The sequence below is a fragment of the Macaca fascicularis genome, chromosome 16 (genome assembly GCF_037993035.2).
Source record: "Macaca fascicularis isolate 582-1 chromosome 16, T2T-MFA8v1.1".
Classification (NCBI taxonomy): Eukaryota; Metazoa; Chordata; class Mammalia; order Primates; family Cercopithecidae; genus Macaca; species Macaca fascicularis.
This window is the reverse complement of record NC_088390.1, coordinates 12,625,343-12,652,555: the sequence shown is the minus strand read 5'-3', so window position 1 is coordinate 12,652,555 and position 27,213 is coordinate 12,625,343.

Genomic DNA, 27,213 nt, shown 5'->3' with positions numbered 1-27,213 from the left:
ATAAATGTTTGTGTGCACTGTTGTTCTGCCTGCAGAGTAATTCTTCTGAGCTCTAGCCACCATCTGGCTTTTGTATGGCATGTTTCATTCTTCCATCCAGTTATATCCATGCATATTTCTCAGGCTGGATCTTTTCTGATTATTACTTATCTCTAAGTGGGAGAAGTTTTTGCCTGGGTAAAGCATTTGCTAAAAAATTGGAGGAGGAAGAGTACAGGAGGACATTTTACAGGGCACAAGGCACTCTTCCTCAAACTTTGGAGTGGGTTTCTGCTAACAGCTCAATTTCTTCCCACTTTCTCCAAGGAATGACTACATCGATCACCTGTGTGTAATAGGTAGTCGTACTTATGGGACGGGATTTAGTGTGTATCGCATTTCAGTCGATGGTGACTGCCACCTCTCTACCTCGCCATACAGGCCACTGGCTATTCACAATGATACTGTGTCTGTGTAATTTATCATCCAGCACCGGCTCTCCCTGTCACTAGATAACGTGGAATGGGACTTGGAGATGTTTCCAGGGCTCAAGCAGTCCCCACATCCAGACGTTCCAGCAAGGAGCCATTGGCTGGCCTTTTTAAGGTGATGGAACTGACATTTGCAGTACCGTGCCGCGGAGTATATTCACTCTTGATATTTGCCACCAATTTGATCCAACTTTCATTTTGTTTAGCAGCTGTATTTTGTAGTTTGTGGTTGCAGATGCTTCTCGGTTTCAAGAGGCTTTCTCTTCTATGTTTTTTTGTTCTTCTTATTGCCTTTATTTGATTTTAGGAAGGAGAATGGGAAAAAATGTTTTTACTCCATTGTTAATTGGACAGCCCAGTATCCTTTTTTTCCCCTCTGTATACTTTCATGGTTTTTCCAACCGGAGCTAAAAATATGAGGGTCATTGCCTCTCATCTGCACATATGTTTCCTCTCTTGTGCATTCTTGCAATGTACTGGCTTTGGACTTGATTCATGCCATTCTTTCATCCCCAAAATATGTATAGAGCCCTGATCAATATTTCGTGATTCTTGCACTCATAAAGTATACAGTCCAGAAGTAGGTAAACATCAACCAAGCAAACAAAAACATCCCACAGAATTTATGTAAAATTAGGAACTATACTAAATGATCTAGATGGACTACTCTCCAGTGAAAACTTCTGTGATAATGGAAATCTTCTGTACCTATGTGTTCAATAGGGTAGTCACTAATTGCATACGATTATTGAGCACTTTAGATGCACGCAATGTGCTGACAAACTGTATTTCAAATGTTATTTAAATTTAATTAATTTTCATTTGAACACCCACATGCAGGTAGTGACTACTGAACAGTGCAATTCTACAGGGAAAGGACAAGGGGTATGAGATAGAACAACAGGGAGGAAGTTTAGTTAAGGGTGTTTCACAAGAAAGATGTTATGTTTTATTTGAGACATAAAAGGTAAGAAGAGGATATCTAGGTAAAGGATGTGGAAGAACATCACTAGAAACTGAAAGGAAAAAATGCATAGGCCTTGAGGGAGGAGAATATGTGACATGTACAGGAACTGAAAGAGAACCAGTGAGGAGGCAAATTGACGGAGGGAGAGGGCAGTGTAAAACAAAGTTCATTACCCAATGACATGGTTCAGGCACTCCAAATCCTATAACCCAGCATTAACTTTCTGCTGGGTTATCAGGGTTTGGAATGCCTGAACTCAGACTGAGCTCATACTACCCCAAAATATCCGAACTGTCTTATGGTCTACATGTATGTAAACATGGATTATATGTACAATTAGTTTTGAAATAAAGATATTTCCCCCACACTATGCAGTGTGCTGCTAATGAAAAAAATTTTTAAATATTGACAGGCTGTATTAGAAAGTAAAAACTTTATAAATAGAGTAAGAAAGAAAGGGGGAGGCTAAGGAATCAACAGTGAACTTCAGAAGGAAAAAGAGATTTGGATTCAGGTCATCTTTTTTCTATTTTTACATTCTCTCCAGTGATTGGTAGTATCACCTACGTTGTCAAATCAAAACAAGGCAACATTTTACTAAAAAGTGATCTGCGCTTTACGTATCCTATTCATTTGCACAGAGGACTTTCAGGGCAAAAAACAATTCTGTCTGATACTATACTGGTGTATGCATTTGCCCAAACTCATAGAATGTATGACAGCAAGAGTGAACTCTAATATAAACTATGGACCTGAGTGATAAGAATGTGCCAATGCAGATTCATCAGCAGTAACTAATGTGCCACTCCAGTGGAGAACAACAACAGGGGGTCAGGCTGTGTATGTGTGGACACAATGACTTATAAGAAATCTTTGTGTTTTCCTCTCGATTTTGTTGTGAACTTACAACTTCCCTAAAAATAAAGTCTATTGAAAAAAACCAAAACAAACAGAAGAGCCAGCTTTACGGGTGATGGATACATTTATTATCTTAATTGTATAAGATACATTTTGTGATGGTTTTACAGCATATACCTATGTCAGAACTTACCCAATAGTGTACCTTAAATATGGACAGTTTATTATGTTTCAATTATATCTCAAAGTGTTTTTTTTAAAGTGATCTGTCATCAAAATGGGCTTATACATATGTTCATTTATGAAGCTTTCATAAGCTGATCTCTGGATGTAAAGTGATAAAGGCAAGTGAAGATCATGAGGCTCTTGTCCTGTTCAAAATATCTGTGGGCTCCTATGACTTGATCTGGACAAGGACAGAGAAGAAGGACAAGGAAGAAGCTGTGGTCATCAGCTTGTTCAGCTTCAAGCTTCACAGTAAATTTCAGGCTGGGTTACCAATGCAGAGTTCCAAGGGGCCGGCAGAGGTATACTTGGGGCCAGATTGAGGGAGGGAATCTAAGAGCCCTGGAAGGACAGGGCTTCTGTCAATGAAGTGTCTGGGTGCCATGGCTCACTCTCTCTTGACTGGCAAGGCCTGGCCTTGAACCCCTATTTCCTGCTGTTTCTACTCCCTCTTCCATTTAACTGAGTGGTTTTTTAAACCAAACTTGGTGCTTGTGAAGCAGGATATTTCCCTGACCCCATTCGTGGGTGGAAACTGGAGTGCATGGGTGCCAGCAGGGGCCAACTCCACTCACTCACTGCTCCACTGCTTGCAGGAGGGGGAGCACAGGTGATCAGGTGCAGGAGCCAGGGTGAGCACTTTTGGGTGCTGGCAAGAACGAACTCCATACTGGCCCCATGGCAGCATCTGGGGGAAGGTGTCCACAACCCCCAAAGCCCAAGAAAAAGTGTTAGAGTACCCTTTTAGCTTTGCTGTCTGCAGACAGCTTAAGTATTAACAGCTCAGCGGAGGGTCAGTGTGACAGCCTTTTGCACCCACACTCGTGGTACCGAGTTCTTGTCCAGCATCCAGGAGGAATGAGGTCACAAGAACGAATTGAAGGTAGTAAATGCAAGAGATTTTATTGTTGATGACAGTGGCTCTCAGTGGGAAGGGGAGCTGAAAAGGGGATGGAGTGGGAAGGTAATCTTCCCCTGAAATCCAGCTGTCCCTGGCCAGACTCCTCTCTGAAGCTATACCATCAAGCTGTCCCTCTGAAGTCAAGCCACCTCTCTCCAACCTCCAACAGTAGTCTCTGATGTCCAACTGCTTCTCCTGTCAGTGCTGGCTGAGCCTGGGGTTTTTTATGGGCACAGGATGGGGGTGGGACAGGGCATGGGTGGTCTTGGAAAAGGAAACATTTGAGCAGGAAAACAGGAATGTAAGTTCTCACTTTGGGCCACAGTTCCAGGCTTAAGGGTGGGGCCCTCATCAGAGACTGGTCCACTTCTGCCTAGAATTTCCCTGCCTCCTGTCCCTATCACTTGGGCTCTCACTTCTCTTGGACTCATTGAGAGTCCTGTTTGTCTCACGTATTCTCTAGATAAACCAATTCCCATTGTAGTAAATGCATGATGGGCTTATTGGAGATCAACAGGTGGGTGAATGTTTTCATCTTGAATTCCTAGAGGGTGGGAAGTCCCACTCTCAGAAAGCTTCCCAAAATAAGGTACAACCATTCTAAGGTGTCCTAAGCGGCCATTATTAATGATAAAGAAGGCTCAAATATAGTGAAAGAGAAAGAGTTCTCAGATTTCTCCACTTTGACTTCAAGGCAATTCTGTACATCTATTTATAGTGCATCTAATTTTATAGGGATCAATGACAGATCCAAACCTTAAACAGGGATGTAGAAAGTTCTAAGGTAGGAAGGAAGAAAGGAGAGAAAAGGATGGTTATGGGGCACAGAAAAGAGGAGACAGGGAGGGAACAGCTGAAAGAAAGGGAGGGAGGGAGAGAGTCAGATACTAGGTAAGAAAGTGGGGAGATGCCAGGGATGAGAAGAGGAAGAGGCCGTGGGATAGAGGTGGGGACGGAGGTGGGGTAGGACTGGAAGTCAGACAGAAAGAGTGAGCAAGGACACAGAGTGGATTTGAGCTGATTCCTGCTGTCTGGCATGAACTGCTCCTGTCTGCTGACGATGTGAAGTGGTTGTGGGTTCTTATCTCGGCTCTTTGAACAGCAATCACCTCTGGAGCCACTTAGAACAAATCTTTTCTTGCTTTGAGAAACAGCGATGTGCTTTTGTTTTCAAGCCTTGGAATATAAATTTTGAAGTGCAGATTTATTTTCTTAAGGAAGTTTGTACATCATAGAAAGAACAGAGACTTTTTTTCAGGATCTCTGCACTGGCAGTTATTATACAAACGATGGTGGACAAATTCCCTGGACCCTGAGGCGCTGCTTCTTAATTATTCTTTGAGAGAGGTAGACAGACTGTTCTAGAATGCCTGCAGGCTGTCTATAATTCAGTATTTTATTTTCAGTGTTCCAAGCCCTGTAGGTACAAACTAAATCTAAAATTGGGGGAGCAAGTAGGTCTTCATTGTGTTAGAATGATGAAGGCAGAAAGAAGTCTTTTGGGAATAAACCATTCACTGCTCCTGCTCTTCAACCCTCCGAAGGCCACGCCCTCCCCACCATGGCCAGGGGTGTAACTGTCTACACAGAGCTTCTAGGTCCCACCTGCCCAGGAGTTGGGGCTGGGGCTGGGAATTCCCACGTTCTCACAGTTAACTGCCAAGTCAGCGTCTCCTAAGCACACACAACGATCACTCTGAAGAAAAAAAAAAAAAAAAAGAAAATGCTAGCATTCTTCTCTGTAAGTAAGAAATGAAGACACTGCGGAGGGAAAACACCAATATGGGAAAACAAACTTTGTTTTCCTCAGGTTGAATGTATCTCCATATATTAAACCGAAATAAAAAATGTCAGAAGACACTTTCTGCTAGTTCAATTCAATTTTTGGAATTATCCTGACCATAATGACATTTGTCAAACGCAAGGATAGTTTTTTTGGTTTTAGGCACTAATGCTCACTTTGCATTAGATCTATCCTTTCTGAATAGGCGATGACATAATGGTCATAAATAACATCATATTGCTTTGCAAATGCAGTTGTTTTTTGTTCAAAGGGATTCTGCTCATTTAAAAACATAAATTGAATGAGTACTTGGCTTCTGTCGGTAGTCTCAGTAAAGTACTACTGATAACACTAATGCAGTTCAGATAATAGTAATCATTTATTGTTTCAATATGTACTGTTTAAACGTAACTGTGTTTACAGGGTTGAAAGGAAACTTGGAAGCAAAATAATCCTCAAACGTTTGAAATCCAGTTGAAAAGACAAGATAAGATAGTAATTAATTAGTCGGTTAATTAATCAATTAATTCATTTGTGCACCAAATGTTTATTGCCAGACACTTTGTAAAGTACTGTGGATATGAGCAAAAATAGACTTGATCTTTGACCTTGGGAAATCTTTAGTCTAGTGTGGGAGAGAGACAGGAATCAAATAACCATAGCAACAGATATAAAATTAAACTGCGAGAAGGGCCTTAGCCTGTGTTTGAGAGTGTAAACTTGTAATTACTGCCTCATATTTGTGTGAGGGTTTGTAAAGCATTAAGGCATGAGAGTAGCCTTTTAACTGTTTCAGATGTGTCACCATGAAGGGGTGAGTTAATTCCTTTAGTAAACAAACATGTATTGTTTTAAAAAAATGCCTGTGAGATTAGAAGTCTAAGAGGTCATTGGAAAAGCCAGAGTCTGCATTTAGAGCAAAGATTTGAAAGTGAGAAGACTCAGCATGTCCTCAAGGATCAGTTTTGCAGACGAAGGGGCCAGGCAGTAACATGTGTGGCAAGAGAGAAGGAACGCATGTGTGATGGGGCCAGATTGTCAGAGGCCTTGAAGGCCAGACTCAACTCTTGTGCCTAGAGTCTAAAGGTTCATGGTTCCCAAACCCAGTGATCTCACATCACTTAGATAATTTTTTTTAAGATACAGATTGCCAGGTTTCAGATTAACCTAGTCCTTCTCAATCTGGGACAAGACACCTGGCAATTGCTTTAAAAGGTAGTGGATTGGCCAGGCGCAGTGGCTCACGCCTGTAATCCCAGCACTTTGGGAGGCTGAGGTGGGCAGATCACAAGGTCAGGAGATCAAGACCATCCTGGTCAACATGGTGAAAACTCGTCTCCACTAAAAACACAAAAATTAGCTGGGCGTGGTGGCGCACGCCTGTACTCCCAGCTACTCAGGAGGCTGAGGCACGAGAATCACTTGAACCTAGGAGGCGGAGGTTGCAGTGAGCCGAGATTGCGCCACTGCACTCCAACCTGGCGACAGAGCGAGACCCTGTCTCGAAAAATAAAATAAAATAGAGTGGATCGTAGAAAATTTGAGATGTAATAAGGCCAAAAGATGAGAAGACAGCTGCCACTGACAACAAAGTTGTTGCTGACAGTGAGGGCAGGCCACACCACACAGGGCCAGGTGCAGAAGCACCTCGATCGGTCAGGAGTCTGGGGAGTGGGGATTGTGGGTAAGAAGCTTTCTTGTGGTTCCTGCAGCAAGGAACAGGTGAGGCAGAGTAAGCAGATTCATGATTGGCTAGTTTGGATAATTTCAGTGGCTCTGGGGCACAGGGCTGTCCCTAGTTGTCTGGCCCCTGGCCCTGGGGTTATTAGGGCAGGTGGAGAGTGGCCTGCAGTGTGACAGCCCAATAGAGAAAGTGGTTGCTTTGTGGGCTCCGGATGGGTTGGTTTGTATTTGAAAATCATATTTACAGATGAGTTGTTTGTTATACCTAGGAACTGGCTAACTGGAAAGAGCAGCCTTCCAGGGTGAGCAAGGCTCCAGGTATCAAAGCCTCAGAATACAGAAAATAAAAGACGTGATTAATATCACAATTTCTGGGAATATTTTTGGTTGTTACAACTAGTGGGGAAGCTACAGACCCCTAATGAGTGGAGGCCAGGACACTGCTAAACATCCCACCAGACACAGAGCAGACCCTGCTATGAGGAATTGTGTAGCCCCTAGTCTCAATAGCTTGAAAGTTGAGAAACCCTGAAAATTTGCAAAGTCCCCAAAGACAATCCAGGAATCTATATAATTTTGAAACTCCTGAGAAGATTCAGAAGATGACTTGATTTGGGGATCATTGGTATAGACAGTTGGGAGCCACTGAAGGGTTTTGAGCAAGAAAGTGGTTTGGGGTTAAAGTTTCCAGAAAAAAAGTCAGATGTATTGATGTAGTGAATATACAAGAACATGGATGAAAAAGCGTGACATCAACTTCAGGGCCACACAAACTCCGGGGCAGGAAGAAGAGGAATGGGATCAGTAGGGTGACAAATGAGGTTTCAACTTCATCTTTAAAATTTTGCTTCTTAATTAGAGATTCAAAGCACATTTGGATAAATGTTATCGTTTAATGATGTTGGAGATTGGGTACGTGGATAATTATGATATTATTTTTAGTACCACTGAATCTTTGAAAATTCCTGTAATAAACACTTTAAAAAGTCATGCATATGGGACATCTAGCACTGACAAAAGAGGAGATAAAGAAGTTGAAAGTCCACAGACTGGTGGGAGAGAAACATATTTTCTCATCAGAAAACTCGTTCCATCTTTACACAATTCTGACTGCAGGAAAGATACAGCTTTTCTGTATTTCAATATATGGAGAGGGCTACAACTGTCCCCAAGTACTGTCCAATTTCTGAGTCTTCTGTGTTCCATGGTCCTCACTACGGAACTTGTCATACGGGTGGCTTGGTCCATGAGACAGGAACTATGTCTTATTTTCATTGTATCTACACAGCTTAGCACAGTTCTTAGTCAACAGAAGACATGTAATGCATATTTATTGAACATCTAATCTCTCAGTAGTTTCCCCCCTACCCTTCTAAAGTAGTAGGGTTGCAGACTGCATTCTTGGATGTTTTACCTAAGAAACAGAATGTTCAGGCCGGGCGTGGTGGCTCATGCCTGTAATCCCAGCACTTTGAGAGGCCAAGGCGGGCGGATCATGAGGTCAGGAGACTGAGACCATCCTGGTTAACACGGTCAAACCATGTCTCTACTTAAAAGAATACAAAAAATTAGCCGGGCCTGGTGGCGGGCGCCTGTAGTCCCAGCTACATGGGAGACTGAGGCAGGACAATGACATGAACCCGGGAGGTGGAGCTTTCAGTGAGCCGAGATTGTGCCACTGCACTCTAGCCTGGGTGACAAAGCAAGACTCCGTCGAAAGAAAGAAAGAAGAAAGAAAGAAAGAAAGGAAGGAAGGAAGGGAGGGAGGGAGGGAGGGAGGGAGGGAGAGAGAGAGAGAGAGAGAGAGAGAGAGAGAGAGAGAGAGAGAGAAAGAAAGAAAGAAAGAAAGAAAGAAAGAAAGAAAGAAAGAAAGAAAGAAAGAAAGGAAGGAAGGAAGGAAGGAAGGAAGGAAGGAAGGAAGGAAGGAAGGAAGGAAGGAAAAGAGAGAGAAAGAAAGAAAGAAAGAAAGAAAGAGAGAGAAAGAAAGAAAGAAAGAAAGAAAAAAAGAAAGAAAGAAAGAAAGGAAGGAAGGGAATGTTCTACTGCCTTTCTCCCCTGAAAATGTTGAATCCCATTAATGGGCAAAATTTCTGTGTATTCTCAGAATGACAGATTCTGAGAGTGAGTGGTACATGACATTTTGTATAAGAAATGTCTGTTTGGAAAGAAATAACCATCTACCCTTTAATCATGTAGTGTCAAGGGATACCTCTTCTATGACTGTAATTTTTCTCACAGGACATAATGTATGAAAAGTGCTTTGCAAATGTTATATGAATCTAAGGTGGTAGTTGCGAGTCTACGCTCACGTATCCCAAAGCATGTATTATGGTTCTAATTTTACTTGGTAGTTTGAGCGATAATTTGATTTGAGTCTGCCTTTCCTTCTAGAATGTAAGCCCTTTAGGTTTGCTCATGGTAGCATCCATCACATTTAGCACAGGGCCTGAGGAAGTAAAGTAGACTTAACAAGAAAGAACCAGGAAAAGCATATGAAAAATAGAAAGGATGAGAGCAGATGTTAAGAAGAATGCCTAAAATAAAATATGTAACAATAAAGACTATAGTCTTGAATTATAATTCTGAAATTTCAATTTTGTTTTAAAAATTCAATGCCATGCCTGTAATCCCAGTACTTTGGGAGGCCCAGATGGGCAGATCACCTGAGGTTAGGAGTTCGAGACTAGTCTGGCCAACATGGTGAAACCCCATCTCTACTAAAAATACAAAAAAGTAGCCAGGCGTGGTGGCGGACACCTGTAATCCCAGCTACTTGGGAGGCTGAGGCAGGAGAATCACTTGAACCGAGGTGGCGGAGGTTGCAGTGAGCTGAGATTGCTCCGCTGCACTCCAGCTTGGGCGACAGGGCAAGACTCTGTCTCAAAAAGAAAATTGAATGCATGCTTTTCATGAAATTATTAGTTGGTACTCACTGAGCATTTTCTATATGTCAAATACTACACTATTTGTTTTTATTGTGTTATTCTATTTAATCTTTTGAAACAACTATTAGAAGTATGTATTAATGTTATTTTTCTTTAAAGAAAACACATCTTAATCAAAATGACGCAGAAAAGTTAAAAGTAACATTGATAGTTAAAGCCTTACTCATAAACACTCAAAGAAAGATGAGTGCAAATATTTATATTGGATCAAAATGCAAGACACAAAATGTTACTTTAAAAAAGGGAGTCATATTTCAAAAGGCACACTTCACTATGAAAATATATCTCATACACATAACTGAACAACATCACCTCAAAGTACACGAAGAACACCAATTAAAAATACAAGGAGAAATATATAGAAACCCAATAAAATAATTTGCCACTCTTGGTTTCTAAAAGATACAAAAAGTCACAAATAATGAAGATTATAATGAATTTAAGAAAGCTAACGAAAGTACTATAATAGACATTGGTAGTACAGACTTGAGCCCTAAAAATGGAATTCATTTTATTTAAAAATACACATTAAACATTAATATAAACTGATCACATATTTATTTACAAAATAAACCTTAATGTATTTCCCAAAGCAGAAATTTTGTAATAGCAGGATCTAAACATACTGTGGCAAAAATATATATAAATTACCGATGCCAGTTTAAATGAAACAAACCCAAACTCATAAAATGAAGATAATGTCCTAAATAAATAGCTTTTCTAACTATGAGAGGAAAAGCTATAATTCAGAATCACTTCGAAAATATTGATGAGAAGGCTGCTCATGAAAAACTATGCAACATTGCCACAGTTGCACTCACGGGCAATTGCACATAAGATATTATATCTTATTATTATTAAGATATTATAAATATCTTATTATTATTATAGTGATTATTATATAATAATATTATATTATATTAATAAATATCTTATTATTAATAAGAAAAGGTGAATATTAAATAAGTATTTAACTAAGATATGAGAAAAGAATGGCATAATAAGTGCTTTAGGAAAGCAGGAAAGAGAAAATGGAGAAAGAAGCAGAAATTCATTGGCAAAGAAGAAAGTCTTAAAATTTATTTAAAAAATCTGAGATCTGGACCTTTGTAGTACCATATCTGAACCAATAACATAAACAAACTTTACAAGTCTAACTAAAAATAAAAAAGAAAACACAAATATACAAAATTAGTTACAAGAGAATGATGCTATAGATAAGAAAGAGTGTAAAAGCACTGCTAGAGAATACTGAGTGCTGCTCTGTCCTAATAAACCTGAAAAGCTCAATGAAAGGGATGATTTTCTAGGAAAATATAAATGACCAAAATTGACTCAGGGTGGAGCAGTAAACCTGAACAGAAAAAAATAACTGGGGAAGACATTGAAAGTGTTGTCAAAGGCTTACCTCCAAAAATGGCTCTGGCTCAAATGTTTTTATGAACAGCGTTTTTCCAAGTTGGAAGAACAGATCATTCTTCTGCTCTATAAAACCGAGAGGATAGAAGATCCAAAGCTTCCTCATTGGTTTTATGAAGCTATCCTAACTCTGGCTCTAAAATGACAGCACTAGCACAAGAGAGGGAAAACGCAAACTATCTTCCCATTTGTATAATCAGAAAGAAGACAGAAAGAAGCTGAATCTGATATTATGTCAAAAACATCATATCCCGTGGCCAAGTTGCATTTTTTTCTAAAGAAAGAAAATTAGGAGAGCTACTATTAAAATATATAACATAAATAGGCCAGAGAAAAATATTCTATAATCACCATAATAAAAATGTATTAAATATTAATAAAATAATAATTAATAAAAATGAAATATTAATATTAGAAAATTGGGAAAAAGGTAATTCTTGACATGAGATGCAAAATATATTTATTTTAAACCACTGAAGATTATATGCAATGGTGAAACAACAGAAGAGTTTCACAGAAGTGTCAGATACATATCTTCCATCACTACGATTATGCAACATTTCTTGGAAGTTCCAGTCAAGGTAATAAAACAAACAGCTCTAACAAGAGGGGTCGTCAATGGCGAAAAGACAACATTGTCATTTTCAGGTGATATATGATGTTTTTTCATTTTTTTCCCCTTGGAAAATCAAGATAGGCAGTAAAAATCTATTCAGACTAGTGAGTTACACAGAAAGCTGGCTAAAAACAAAGTAAACAAGAACCAGCCACCACCACAAAAGCCACAATAACTCTTTTAGACATTTCAAAACCTAAAGAGCATTTTTTAAAGAAAAGAGATTTTATTCAAGAAAGTATACATAATAACTAGGAACAAGCTAAAAAATCAGGATCTGTGTAAAAAAAATGCTCCAAGATATTATCAAGATATATTAAAATGGCACAAAAGTGAAATAAATGTTATTACTAGAAGGAAAGACATTGGTTATAAATGTAATTATTTCCTAAATAATATGTAAGTTTAAGATATTTCCCAATTAATTTCCTAATGATGTTATTTTGTAACTCGAAAAAGTGATTTTGAGGAGTATTAAAAAACATAGAGGAATGAAGATGGATAATTGCAGGATTTAAAAGAAGAGTTCTGTAGAGACCCTGCTAACATGTTTATAAAATTGCAATAATCAAAACCATATGATAGTGTCTAAGACAGATAAAGGAATGAAATAGAAAGCAACCAAAACATATATGACAGAAGTAACTTTTTAAATAATTGGAGGAATGATGCATTCGTTAGTAAATATTACTAGGAAAATTGGTTGTTAGTTCTAAAATCCAATTATGTATGTTATAATGACAAAAATTACACTTACAAAATAAACCCCAGATGGATCAAATATTTGAATGAAAAAATTACTACAATTATGGCAGGCTAAAAGAAAATATGAATATTAAAGACAGAAGCAAGTCTTAAGTAAAACTCTTTAAAGTAAGAGACAACTAAAAAATTAGTTTAGGTGTAGAAAAATTAAAGACATCAAAAGCACTATAGAATTAAATGCTAAGGCCACATTGGGAATAACAGAATACGTATGATAGACAAAGCATTACTGTTCTCACTATAGAAAGTATATATGTGTGTATGCATGCATGTGTATTTATATGCTATTTATATATATTTATACACACACACACATATACCAAAGAGTAAAGGGCAATTACTGTTAACCAAAAATTGCCAGTTTACAAAAAAGCAAATTTTTAATATGAAAAAATTCAATCTCTATAGTTATAAAAAAATACAAATGAAACAATCTAAGTTGTCAACAGACCAAAGGTAAGGATAAAATATTTCATCTGTGTTTCTCAGTGTGAGATGAGCATTCATAAACTAAAGCAACAGTGGGAAAGTGGGTAAAGCCACAGTCGAGGGTAATTAGACAGCTTCATTGGAGTTTGACGGTGTTGGTCCCTCCTTTTTATTTTCTGAGGGTGAAACTTTATTACCGAATTTTTCTGTGCTGCATTTTTCTCCTCTCTACTACGAGGAAAACAATAGTAGTGACCTTTAATACAAGAGTCCAGTGAGTAACAGGACTCCCTCTGACCCGGCATCTTCACTTCCAGATGCTCTGAGAACTCCTGTGCTTGCTTGTCTAATTCACAGAGATCGTCAACCAGAGGTGACACCACTCCAGAAGCAAAACAAAACAAAAAGTAACAAGAAATTTCAACTCATTAAAATATTAAACACATGCAAATGCAAAAGTGAATGAGGCCCCAGATGAGATAGGCTCTGAGTGCAATTAGGCTAACAGCTAGAGATTAGATTCTAATTCAGGCTCCACTAATTAGGCATGAGATTTCAGCAAGTCACAAGACCTCACTAAGCCTCAGTTTCCTCATCTGTGAGATGGGCCTGGGGGTAGGAGATGAAGGTAATAACGAATTAATAATTATTAATTAATAGTAGATAATTAATCATTAATTAATTAGTAATTAATAGTTAAGTGATTAATAATTAGGTAATTAACATAATAATGTTACATATTTAAAATAGTGAAAGGGATGGAGTAAGTGCTCAGTAAATGTTAATACTTAAACAAAAATCTTAACCACTAGGAAGAGCAGTTTGGACATTCCTCAAAAAACTAAAAATAGAGGTACTATGTGATCCAGCAATCCCACTGCTGGGTATATACCCCAAAGAAAGGAAATTAGTGTATCAAAGGAATTTCTGCATTCCCATGTTTATTGCAACACTGTTCACAGTAGCCAAGATTTGCAAGCAACGCGTGTCCATCAACAGATGAATAGATAAAGAAATTATGGTACTCATACACAGTGGAGTACTATTCAGTCATAAAGAAGAATGAGATCCTGTCATTGGCAACCACATGGGTGGAAATGGAAGTCATTCTATCAAGTGAAATAAGGCAGGCACAGAAAGACAAACTCTGCATGTTCTCACTCATTGTGGGAACTAAAAATGAAAGCAATCAAACTTATGAAGATAAAGAATAGCAGGATGGTTACTGGAGGCTGGGGAGGGCAGTGTAGGGTGGGAGGAAGTAGGGGTGGTTAATGAGTAAAAAAATGTAGTTATAAAGAATAAAACCTAGTATTTGATAGTGCAATGGGGTGACTATGGTCAATAACAATTTAATGACACATTTAAAAATAACTAAAAGAGCATATAATTGGATTGTTTGTAATAGAAAAGATAAATGCTTGAGGGGATAGATATCCCATTTACCATAATGTAATTATTATGCATTACATGCCTGTATCAAGGTATCTCCTATAACCCACAAATACAAAAACCTACTGTGTAACCATAAAAATAAATGAAAATCTCACGTGCATAATCTTTGATCTAGTAATTCCACTGCAATGCGTCGAGGAAATAATTTGCGATGTGTATATAGGTATGTACAATTTAATGATTATAACAGTTTTATTTACAATGGGAAGACAGTAAAAACAGCTTGAATTTCCAATGTTTACGGCTTGGTTTAATAGATTAGGGCCCATCTAGAAACTGACGATAGGAAACTATTAGAATTATGCACTCAAAGAATATTTAAAGGACATAGAGTAATGCTTACAATAAAGTGTTAATTTGAAAGAGCTAAATCATATATAAAGTATAGGCCGGGCACGGTGGCAAATGTCTGTAATCCCGTAATTTGGGAGGCCAAGGCAGGCAGATGAGGTCAAGAGATTGAGACAATTTTGGCCAACATGGTGAAACCCCGTCTCCACTAAAAATACAAAAATTAGCCAAGAGTGGTGGCGTGCACTTGTAGTCCCAGCTACTCGGGAGGCTGAGGCAGGAGAATTGCTTGAACCCAGGAGGCGGAGATTGCAGTAAACCGAGATAGTGCCACTGCACTCCAGCCTGGTGACAGAGCAAGACTCTGTCTCAAAGGGGGGAAAAAAAGTAAAATATGGACTTTATTTTCTGAATTCATAGACCTATATTTAAGATATTTGTATATGTCTTATCAAAAATGCTACAAATATAGAATTAAATATTAATTGTGGTTAGCTCTGGGTTGTGAGGTTATGGATTCAATCTTCTTTATATTTTCTGCATTTTGTTTCCAATTTTCAAATGCACATAAATTATTTTTATAATCTGGGGAAAATGTGCATCAGTGATGTAGTAACATTGTCACTTAGCCACTAACTCACTACCAGGAATGTTCTCCCTCTCTCTGTTCCGACAGCTCTCAGGCTCAGTTTCACTGATATACTGCTTCCCTCTCCACCCAGTTGGGTGGTGGTGACCAGGTTCCACCATTCGCTTCTGTTGTCAGCAGAGAGCAGCCCGGAGCAACAGTCAGGCTGCAGTTGCTTTGGGTTCTTTGCAATATTCTCTTTAGCCACCTTTCCCGTCAACTGATCTGCTGAAAAGAATACCTAAATGTCGTTTAATCATTACACCTAGCTCACTTACCATATATGGAAACTATGGAGTTACAGTTTGGTAATACAGAGCCCTGCCTCCAGGAGCTGGCAAGCAAGTAGAAGAGACTAGCCCAGAGTACCAGACAATGTTATATCACAGTTTACAAAGATGACGCCCACATTGTCTATTCCGTGGCAGGTGAATGTTGACAGCACAGGGCCATCAGATTTCACAAGTAAAAATACTGCATGGGACAAAAATGGCATGAGGTATACTTAAAAAATTATTCGGTCGGGCGCAGTAGCTCACGCCTGTAATCCTAGCACTTTGGGAGGCCAAGGCAGCCGGATCACCTGAAGTCAGGAGTTCGAGAGAGCCTGGCCAACACGGCGAAACTCCGTCTCTACTAAAAGTACAAAAATTAGCTGGGCATGGTGGCAGGCGCCTGTAATCCCAGCTGCTCAGGAGGCTGAGGCAGGAGAATTGCTTGTACCTGGGAGGCGGAGGTTGCAGTGAGCTGAGATTGCACCACGGCACTCCAGCCTGGGCGACAAGAGCGAGACTCTGTCTCAAAAAAAAAAAAAAAAAAAAAAAATTATTCAAAAGTATCTAAAATTCAAGTTTAACTGGGTGTCCTGTATTTTATCTAGCAACCCTAGGCAGAAATTATTTCCTCCATCTCCTCTCCCTATCCCCATTTCACAGATGTGGAAACTGAGACCAGTGCAGTCTTCCGACTTGCTGTATTCTCATATTTAATCAGTGGAGCCTGAATTAGAACCTAATCTCTAGCCTTTAGCTTAACTGTACTCGGAGTTTGGCTCATATGTGGTCTCATTGACTTTTGCATTGGTGTATGTTTCAATATTTGAATGGGCTCAGTGCAAGTGAATTTCTGTTTTGCTTCTGGAGTGGTATCATCTCTGGTTAGTGGTCCTTCATCAATTAGACAAGTAACCACAGGGCCTTGCAGAGCATCTGGAAGTGAAGACGCTGGGTCAGAGGGAGCCCTGTTGCTGAGTCGGCCTCTATAGATGGATAGCATGAGAGAGCTCTTCACCACAGGTGGCTGTGCTGTGCACCCCATGGGAGAGCAGCAATTTGTGTGCAAATAAGCCTCGCAGTCTAAGCCCAACTGCTAGGGTGCATCAACAGAGACACCCAGGGCTACCGGAGCAGTACCCTTCACTCACACCTCCTCTCCAGGGCCCAGGGGGGTACCTCGCCGAACATAGGTGCCTGATTCGCAGGCATCGAATGAGTAAATGAGTGCTTCCTGTTTAGCCTGGTCCCTGCAATGGGTTTTACCCACCATCTTTCCTGGCTGGCCTGTGGCAGGGAGCAGGAGACACTTACCTACTGCTCCAGGATGCATCGCTTCATGGCGGGGCCTGAAGTGGCAGCCGGGGAGACTCTACCTTCCATAGAGACTCCGGCTGCATTCCAGACTCGACTCTGAAGAATTGAGTTTTAGGCATTTGTGCTTAGCCCACTTGACACGTGCAGGGGCAGAGCTATTTCATCACACCTTGTATGTTTATCGTCTGGCATTGCACGTATGGAAATCTACCAGACGGGAACCCACTCCCTTTCTCTGCTTTTCTCTCTGCTTTCTGGCTTTGTGCAGAGACCAGGCTCTGGAGTGCACAGAGATCTCTACAGGTGCACCTGATCCAGCTGGACACCAGGAGATGGTTTTGGCTGTACCTTTTCAAGTTCCCTGCCAGAGACAGCACTGGCTTTTCTTCGCTGGCTGCTCAGCTGACGTGCTAGGCTTCTCTGGTGAAAAACAGGCATTTCACAGTTGCCCAGAGAGGACTGAGTGTGGAGGTCATGGCCTTGTGTCAACTTGGCACGCTGATTCAGGCCCCACTCACCCCAGAGGTCCTCTGGGGGTTTCAGACACCTGCTCTCCCACCTTCCCTCCCCTGCCTATTCCTTCTTGCATTGGGAGAAGGGATTAAATGTCTGCCACGCTTCAGTGGACAGAGCAAGGGTCTCCAGGCTCTGCTGTGCCTGGGCTGGTGTTATCTCCTCTGAATTCAAGTCCTGGCAGACCAGGGCCATGTCTTTGAGAGTTGTGTGTCATTTCTGATACACAGAGAAGGCTCTGGGCCAGAACACTTTTGCTGCAGGGATCCAAAGCGAATGAGAGGGAATCGAAACTCCCTGGTCAGCGAGGCCCATCTGTCTGTCTGTCTGTCTGTCTGTCTGTCTGTCTGTCTGTTTGAGCTCAGAGGTGGTGAACAGCAACCTGAGGGAGGCATCCAGGCTAGGGAAGGGGCGGGTCAGATCTTGCTAAAATTTCATAAGATGAGCTTTGAGAGATTCAGAAAACAGCTGAATAAAACCCCCAAACCTATCAAGAGCTTTCAGTTCATTAAAAAAGAGTTGTTTCTGTTCCTATCAAAACAAACAGTCGCTCCAGGCCGGAGCTCTCTTATGTTATTGTTAAGTGCCAGGATACTGTGACTTTTTGAGTAAAGAATTATTTTAAGATCAGCCCAAGGAGGTGTGGCTGATTTCAGCTGCAAACACAAATTTAAAACAGTGGGGTTCTTCGAGGATGTATGTTTGGCTTTCTGCAGTTCTTTAAGCTGTTACACTTAATAAGGACTATGATCAGGTATTAGTTGTATGTTTCTCAAAACTGCTTTCACTGATCTGACTCTATCTCATATTAAACAAACAGTAATAGCTTTCAATAGTGTGGCTCAAAAAAAAAAAAAAAAAAAAAAAAACCAGCAACAACAAAAGTTCCACTTTGAGCCTAACACGTTAAACTATCCCTCGCTCCCTCTCTCACTCTTCCATGACTTAATTAGCACCTTCCATGTGGCGTATTAGGCACCAGGATATAAAGCCAGATAAGACATGCTGTCAACCTCAGAGTAACTTCTGAAGGGAGACAGGCACATCAACAAACACAGGCAGGGAAGTGTCAGAAACGCAATCCTGAAAAATCTGCCTGGCAACCATGGAGCTTGCGGTGACTTACCAATATGGATGCTCTTCCTTGAATAGAAGCATTAAAAATGACGCATAGAATATAAAAAAAAAATTCAGATGCCTAGAAGAACTCATAAGAAATGAAGGAAATCACTAGCTGCCAAAAGAAAAAGGAAGAAATTTAATATCCAAGTGGTAAGAGTAACCGGAAACTCCAGGTCCGTCCGAATGTAGAGCTTAGAGGCCGGGAGCCTGGGATCCTAGCACCAGCAGGCAAAGGCAGGCACAGCTTTATTCACTGCCAAGGCAAGGAAGCTAGACCTAGACTCCTCCATAAAGTGTGGAGTCTCTAGGAGGGCCGTGCCAGGTAAAGGTTTTGGCTCACTGGCCCAGCAAAGTGAAGCGAGGGCTTGCCTTCCATGTGATGCCTTGGATGAGAAAAAAAACAAAAACAAAAACAACCAGGTCTTATAAGAAATTGAAAGCCCTGTTCAACTTGTTATTATAGATTCAGGGTCCAAATTTACAGAACCTGTGCAGAAAATAAAAAGTACAAAATCCTGCCACCTGAGGCATGGAGCATAGAAACTGGTTCAGCACCCATGAATGACAGAGGAGCCGCTGCCCAGAGGGACGGAGGATGGGTGGAGGGGTTTTGTAATGTGATCTGATTCACATATAAGAATGATCCCTCTGGGGGTAGTGAGAGGGAGGGAGCAAGGACGGATGGAGAGAGCTGCCAGGAGACCAACACATAGTTTCAAGTAACCGTGGGCGACAGCCCAAGCTAGACACTGCAAAGGACCAGCAAGGGTTCCTGCTCTTGGGTTTCATCCCTGCTTCTTTGCTTCTCTCTTGAACATCAGATATCTTTACTTCCACTTTTGTCTGTATCCCTGGGTGTAAGAAAAAAGCATTTTCTGCCTCACCCCCAGGCCCATCCATCTGGTGTAAGCTGAGGCCCTTCTGTCCCATGCCAGAGCCACAACTGGGCCCTGGTTTGAATGTACCACCATCCAGGGGAACCCTCAGGCTCTTGAGTCCAGCCATGCCCACCACACCCTCTGGCCATCTGCAGGCTTCTTTTCACAAGCTCTGTGCTTCCTTCCTCCTGAGCCAATCTCGCATCTCTCTCTCCCCCAAAACCTTTGCATCCTACTATTTGGGGATTAAAAACACACAACAATACTTTTCCTGACTGCCAAACTCCTCATCACCGCATTCTTCAGTAAATATTTTCACATGTCCATGTCTTAAATAAGACTGGGCTCTCCCCTACACACAATTTCCCTCTGATGCTCTTTCATTCTCCCACACCCCACACAGCTCAAGACCCAAAGGCGCAGTGTGTGTCTTCAGTATGTGTATTACAAATATTTCAATTGCCTTCAAAAAGAAACAGAGAGTCTCGTGTGAGGCAGGTGCAGAAACATACGTCAGCAGCCTGCACATACAGGCTGGGATTTCTTGTCAAACTGTGTGGCCACTCTCCAGATGAATTATAGTCCATATGAGTTTCCAAAGACCATTCAGTTGCAGGAAGTGCTTGTATCATGAAATTTCTCTTTCGGATTTAATAAGCATATAGAATCAATTTCATGCACACTTAAGAAAGCTGGAAAGAAGGAAGGCTTCCATTTTCCCTGGTAGGAAGGTTTTCAGGGTATCCTACAATTAAGTAAGTGAAGCAATTTTTTCCTCTCTTCCTAAAAATTAGAAGGCAGAAGAACTATTTCTGCAGGTGATTTCTGCCTCCCACTCAGCCGACATGTTCCTGTGTAGCTGTTAATCACAGCTAAGGGCAACATAAAAGTCTCTATTGGAAATAAATAAGCACAGTTGTTTTGTGATGACATGAGGATGATGATGATGTAATTTATTGAGCCAGTAACTACTAGGAGTTATTCCAAGTGCTTTATAACTATTAAGCCATGTGGTAAGTGGGTAAGTGTTATTACCGCCATTTTACAGTTAAGGAAACTAAGGAAAAGTCAAGTCACTTGTCCAAGAAAAGTCAAGGTCACATTACCGGGAAGTGGTAGAGCTGATATTCCATTCCAGGCTACCGGATTCCTGAGGATTCACTCTTAACTACTACACTATTGAAAGTTAGCATAAAACATAGCATTGTATAAAAACATAGCAATCCAGATATTGGGATAGGTAATCATTTGTATCATTTTTCTAAGGGGTTTATGACTATGCATATTCCTACATTGGTAGGTTTATACAGGTACAAAACTTCTAACTTTCTTGAGGAAGATAGATGAGAAAATGGAGACTGTATCCAACAACGTCTTTACAAATCACAAGCTCTCTTGAACCTACCTTTTTCTTTTTTCCAACTTTCTAGACCTGGATTCTCAGCCATGCAATTGATGTGTCAGAATGTATAGGGGTCTCCATTTGTCAGTAGGTTGCCTCCTTCAGATAGCTGCATCTGTTTGCTCCTACAATATGTAGCTCAAGTCACCTATCCTGTGAGACCCTAGAAGACCCTAGAAGACATCTCCTGAGAACGTGGTTTTAGAAGGTGACATAATTTTACAACAAAATTGATTTTTGTTGGAAGAGCTCTTTGACTAGTACTAGTCCTCTTGCTTAGATGCCGAATCCTAGTTTTTCAGGCGTTTTGTCTTGGGTCCAAATCAGACCTTCTGGGCTTTATTCTCCAGAGTAAAAGAAACTGCCAGCACCAGCCCCTCTTTCCCTCTTTGAGTAACCAATTTGTGAATTTGTGTTTCTTCTCTCGGTTAATAACTTGTCTGATGGGGCATGTTCAATATTTCAATATTTGTTGATAATAGTGATTTCCTCTATAAGGAAAATTCTAATATAGTAAAACATCTAAATTCAAATGCTCTGGCTCCACGTGGGAATTTTCCTAATGGCAAACGGTGTTGAACATCTTTTCATGTGCTTATTTCTTCCTTCTGTACACTTGCTTTGGTGAGGTGTCTATTCAAATACTTTGCCCACGTTTTGCTTGGGTTGGATGTTTTCTTACTACTGAATTTTGAGAGTTCTTTATATGGTTAGGATACAAGTTCTTTGCCAGATACGTGACTTTAAAACACTCTCTTTAAGTCTGTAGATTGTCTATTCATCTCTTAGTGTCTGTCTCAAAGCAAAATTTTAATCTTAATGAATTCCAATATATCATTTTTTTTCTTTTAGGGATTATGGTTTTGGTGTTGTATCTAAGAACTCTTCATCTAACCAAAAGTCATGAAGATTTTTTATCTGTTTTCTTCTAAAAGTTTTATAGATTTACATTTAACATTTACATCTATGATGCATTTTCAGTTAGTTTTTGAATAAGATGTGAGATTTAGTTAGAGGTTTATTTTCTTGTATATGAGTGCTAAATTGTTTCACCACCATTTGTTGAAAATACTATCCTTTTTCTATTGAATTGTTTTCACATCTTTGTGAAAAACCATTTGTCGGTATTTGTGTGGATCTGTTTCTAGACTTTTATTCTATTGCATTGATCATTGTATCTATCTTTTTCTAATACTACTGTCTTGATTACTGAAGATTTATAACAACATTTTTGAACTTGAAAAAACAATTTCTTTAACTTTAGTTTTCCTTTCTCAATATTGTTTGGTTATTCCAGTTCCTGTTCCTTTACCTTTTCAAGTATATTTTAAAAATCAGCCTGTCTATCAATTGGGAATTTTATCACCATTTCATGAAATCTAAGGATATCTTTACTTAGAAAAAAAGGTAGAGCTAAATCAATACACACAATCTAAGCTGAGTGAGAGAAAGAACGATTGGAAAAATAGAACAGACTTTCAGGACCTGTGGGACAGTAACAAAAGTCTCATGTTCATGTCATTGTAGTCCTAGAAAGAGAAAGAGTATGGCATGGAAAAAAATTGAAGAAGCAATGGCTGAAAACTTCCCAAGTTTGGAAAAAAGAAATAAACCTAGAGATATAAGTGTAGAGAACCCCAAACAGAATTAATTGAAGAAATGAGCACTTAGGGATATCTCAAGTTTCCGAAAACTAAAAGCTAAGAAAACATCTTGAAAGCAACAAGAGGAAAATAGCATACTACTTCTAACTAGAGGAACAAAGATTCAAATAAGTATATATTTCTCTTTAGAAATTATGTAGGCCAAATGGTAGTGGAAATTTTTAAGTGTTGAAAGAAAATAACTATCAACTAAGAAGTCTAGGTCCAGAAGAATTTTCTTCAGAAATGAAGGTGAAAGTGAAACATTCTTACACGAAGAAAAGTTGAGATAAAATTGTCAGGAGATGTGCTCTAAACAAATTGTTAAATGAAGCCATTGCAACTGAAGAAAAGAGATACTAGAAAGAAATTTCAAAATATCAAGGATTAAAAGAAGAGGAACAGAAATGGTAAATAACTAGATAAATAAGAGATTATTTTTCCTCCTGAGTTTAAAATATATTAAATGGCTAAAAGAAAACAATGACAATATTGTCTGATGGGGTATTCAATGTATATAGATGTAACATACAAGATAGTTACAACATAAAAGGACCTACATAATGGTAAAGTTTTTACATTCCACTATAAAATGGGACAGTGAAAAAAGGTAAATATGTAGTAATCACACACACACACACACAAAGAAAAATATATGTGTAAAATAGAGTAAAAAATACAGTAGATAAGTTAAAATGGAATGCTAAATAATGTAAAAAAAAAAAACAAAACAAAAGAAGATAGGAAAGAGAAAATAAAGGAACAAAAACCAGAGACTAAACAGAAAACAAATAATAAAATAAGAGATCTAAATTTAAACATAAAGAATTACACTAAATGTACATTATCTAAACATACTAACTAAACGATAGAAATTGTCAAAACATATTTTTTTTAATGATCCAATGATGTGCTATTTACAAAACTCATTTGTAAAATAATAAGCAAATTAGGCCTTAATAAATAGAAAAGACATACCATGGACTTAAATCTAAGACGTGCAACCTTAAAAATTATAGAAGATAGCACTGGAAAAACCCTTTTAGACATCGGCTTAGGCAAAGACTTCATGACCAAGAACGCAAAACAAATGCAACAAAAACAAATATAAATAGATGGGACTTAATTAAACTAAAAAGTTGCACAGCAAAAGAAATAATCGGCAGAGTTAACAGACAACACACGGAATGGGAGAAAATCTTTGCAATCTAAACATCCAACAAAGAACTAATATCCAGAATCTACAAAGAACTCAAAAAATCATCAAAAGAAAAACAAACAATTGTATCAAAAAGTGGGCTAAAGACATGAATAGACAATTCTCAAAAGAAAAGATACATAGGCCAAAACGCATATGGAAAAATGCTCAACATACTAATTGTCAGGGAAAATGCAAGTCAAAACCCAAATGTGATAACATCTCACTCCTGCAAGAATGGCCATAAGAAAAAAATTTTTTAAAATATATGTTGGCATGGATGTGGTAAAAAGGGAACGCTTTTAAACCATTGGTGGGAATGTAAACTAGTACAACCACTAAGGAAACGAGTGTGGAGATTTCTTAAAGAACTAAAAGTAGAACTACTGTTTGATCCAGCAATTCCACTACTAGGTAGCTACCCAGAGGAAAAGAAGTCATTATATGAAAAAGATACTTCCAAATACATGTTTAGAGTGGCATAATTTGCAATTGCAAAAATATGGAACCAGCCCCAATGCCCATCAATCAACAAGTGGATAAAGAAAAATGTGGTATATATATACCATGGAATGCTACTCAGTCATAAAAAGGAATGAAATAATGGTATTCACAGCAACCTGGATGAAACTGGAGACCATCATTCTAAGTGAGGTAACTTAGGAATGGAAAACCAAACATCATATATTCTCACTCATAAGTGGGAGCTAAGCTATGAGGCGGCAAAGGCATCAGGATGATACAATGGACTTTGGGGCCTCAGGGGAAATGGTGGGAGGTGGGTGAGAGATAAAAAACTACATGTGGGGTACAGTGTACACTGCTTGGGTGATGGGTGCACCAAAATCTCAGAAATCACCACTAACCACTAAAGAACTTATCCATGTAACCAAACACCACCTGTTCCCCCAAAACCTATTGAAATAAAAAGAAATTAAAAATAACCCAAACATTTAAACAGAGATCTTAAGACAAAAAAAAAGCAAGAAAAAATATACCATGGAAACACTGATCAAAAGACAACTGATTGGACATAGATTTCAGAGTGAATAAGTTGACCAGGGATGAAGAGAGACATTATATGATGATATAAGGGTCAGTTCATCATGAAGACATAATAATCCAATATATGTGTGTACCTACTGACAATGCTTTCAAAAATATGATGCAAAATTCATGAAAGTGAAAGGAGAAATTTTTAAAATCCACGATTATATTTGGAGAGTTCAACACTCCTCTCTCAGTAATATGCAGAACTTAAAAAAAAATCAAACACGGATACAGAAGAATTGAACTGCATCATCAACTAACTAAATCTAAATAATATTAAAAAATGATTCTTCCCGTAACAGTGGAACACACATTCTTTTCAGAAGTACATAGAATAGTCAAGGTAGACCATACCTTGGTCATAAAAGACACATTAACAAAAGTTAGAATTATGTAAAAAATAAAATAAAATCTAAAATCAGACAAAGTATTTTCCTTGAATCATAATAAAAATAAACTAGAAATCAAGAACAGGATAACAGGTAGCATAAGAGAAAAATATCCAAACATTTGGAAATTAAATAACATGCTTCTAAATAGTCTGAGTCAAAAAGAAAAAATTACAAAATAATTTCTATTAAACAAAAATGAAAATAAAATATACCAAAATTTGTGAGCTACAACTAAAGCAGTGCTTAAAGACAAATTTATAACATTAAAAACTTATATTAGAAAAGAGATGCCTTATACAAGTTATCTAAGTTTCCATCTTAAGAAGAGCAAAATAAACTCAAGCAAAAATAATAAAATAAATAATATAGTGGTAGAAATAAAGAAAATTGAAAACAGAAAAATAATAAAGTCAAAGAAACCCAAATCTGGTTCTTTAAAAAGATCAATAAAATCAATAAAATTTAGCAAGGACAAAGACAAAAAGACAGCAAGAATAAATTGCCAGTATCAGGAATGAAAGAGGTTATTGCTACAGACCCCACTGGCATTTAATAATAACAGGGGCATATAGGGGATACTGTGAATAATTATATACACACATTTTTGACAAGTTAGGCAAAAGGGATCAATTCCTTGAAAAACACAAATTACCTAAATTCACTCAAAATGTAATAGACAACTTAAATAACCCTATAACTTTTAGAAAAATTGAATTTACAGTTTAAAACTTTCTGAAAAAATTCTCCAGGCCCATGTGATTTATGAACAATTGTATTAAACATTTTAAAATAACACCAATTCTACAATATCTCTTCCAAAATGTAGAAGAGAAAACACTTCCCAGCTCAATTTATGAGATCATCATAACTCTGATTCTAAAACCAGACAAGTAGAAGAAAGAAAGAGAGGAAGCAAGAAAGGGAGGAATGGAGGAAGAGAGGAAGGGAGGGAGTAAGGAAGTGGGGGGAGGGAGGCAGGGAGAGAGGGAAGAAGGGAGTGAGGGAGGAAGGAAGGAAGGAAAGAAGGAAGGAAGGAAGGAAGGAAGGAAGGAAGGAAGGAAGGAAGGAAGGAAGGAAGGAAGGAAGGAAGGAAGGAAGGGAGAATCTATAGACTAGGCCAGGTGTGGTGGCTCATGCCTATAATCCCAACACTTTGGGAGGCTGAGGTGCATAGTCAGTCACTTGAGCTCAGGAGTTTGAGACCAGCCTGGGCAACACGGCAAAACTCTGTCTCTTGCAAAAATTACAAAAATTAGCTGGGCATGGTGGTGCGTACTTGTAGGCCTAACTACTCAGGAGGCTGAGGCTGGGGGATGTTTGAGCCTGGGAGGTTGAGGTTGCAGTGAGCTGTGATTATGCCACTGCACTCCAGCTTGGGTGACAGAGTGAGACTCTGTCTCCAAAAAAAAAAAAAAAAAAAAGAAAAGAAACTATGGACTAATAGCCCTCATAAGCATAGATGCACGAATTCTGAATTTTTTTAAAAAGTGGATTTGTTCAACAATGTGTAAAAAACGAAAAAATAATGCACTGCAACTTTGTGAAGTTTATCTTGGAAATGTAAGGATAAGTCGATATTCAAAAATCAGTCAATGTAATCCACCACAATACAGTCTCAAGAAGGAAAATCATATGATCATTTCAACTGATAAAGAAAAGCCATTTAACAAAATTCAACATCCATTCATGATACTATCAGCAAGCTAGGAACAGAAAAGAACTTCCTCAGTCTGAGAAAGAACATCTGAAAAGAAATGCATTAAACTAACATAATAAGTAATGGGTGAAACACTTAATGCTTTCCCCAGAAGATCTGGAGTAAGGAAAGTATGTCCTCTTCCTTCCACAGTACACTGCATGTCCTTACCAGCACAACAGCAAATAACAAACAGGAAACATGGGAGCTTTAGGTCTCAAATGACATAGAGACATAATGAAGTAAAGCAACTGACCAGTGGAGAAAATTCTTCTGAATGAAAGGAAAATAATGA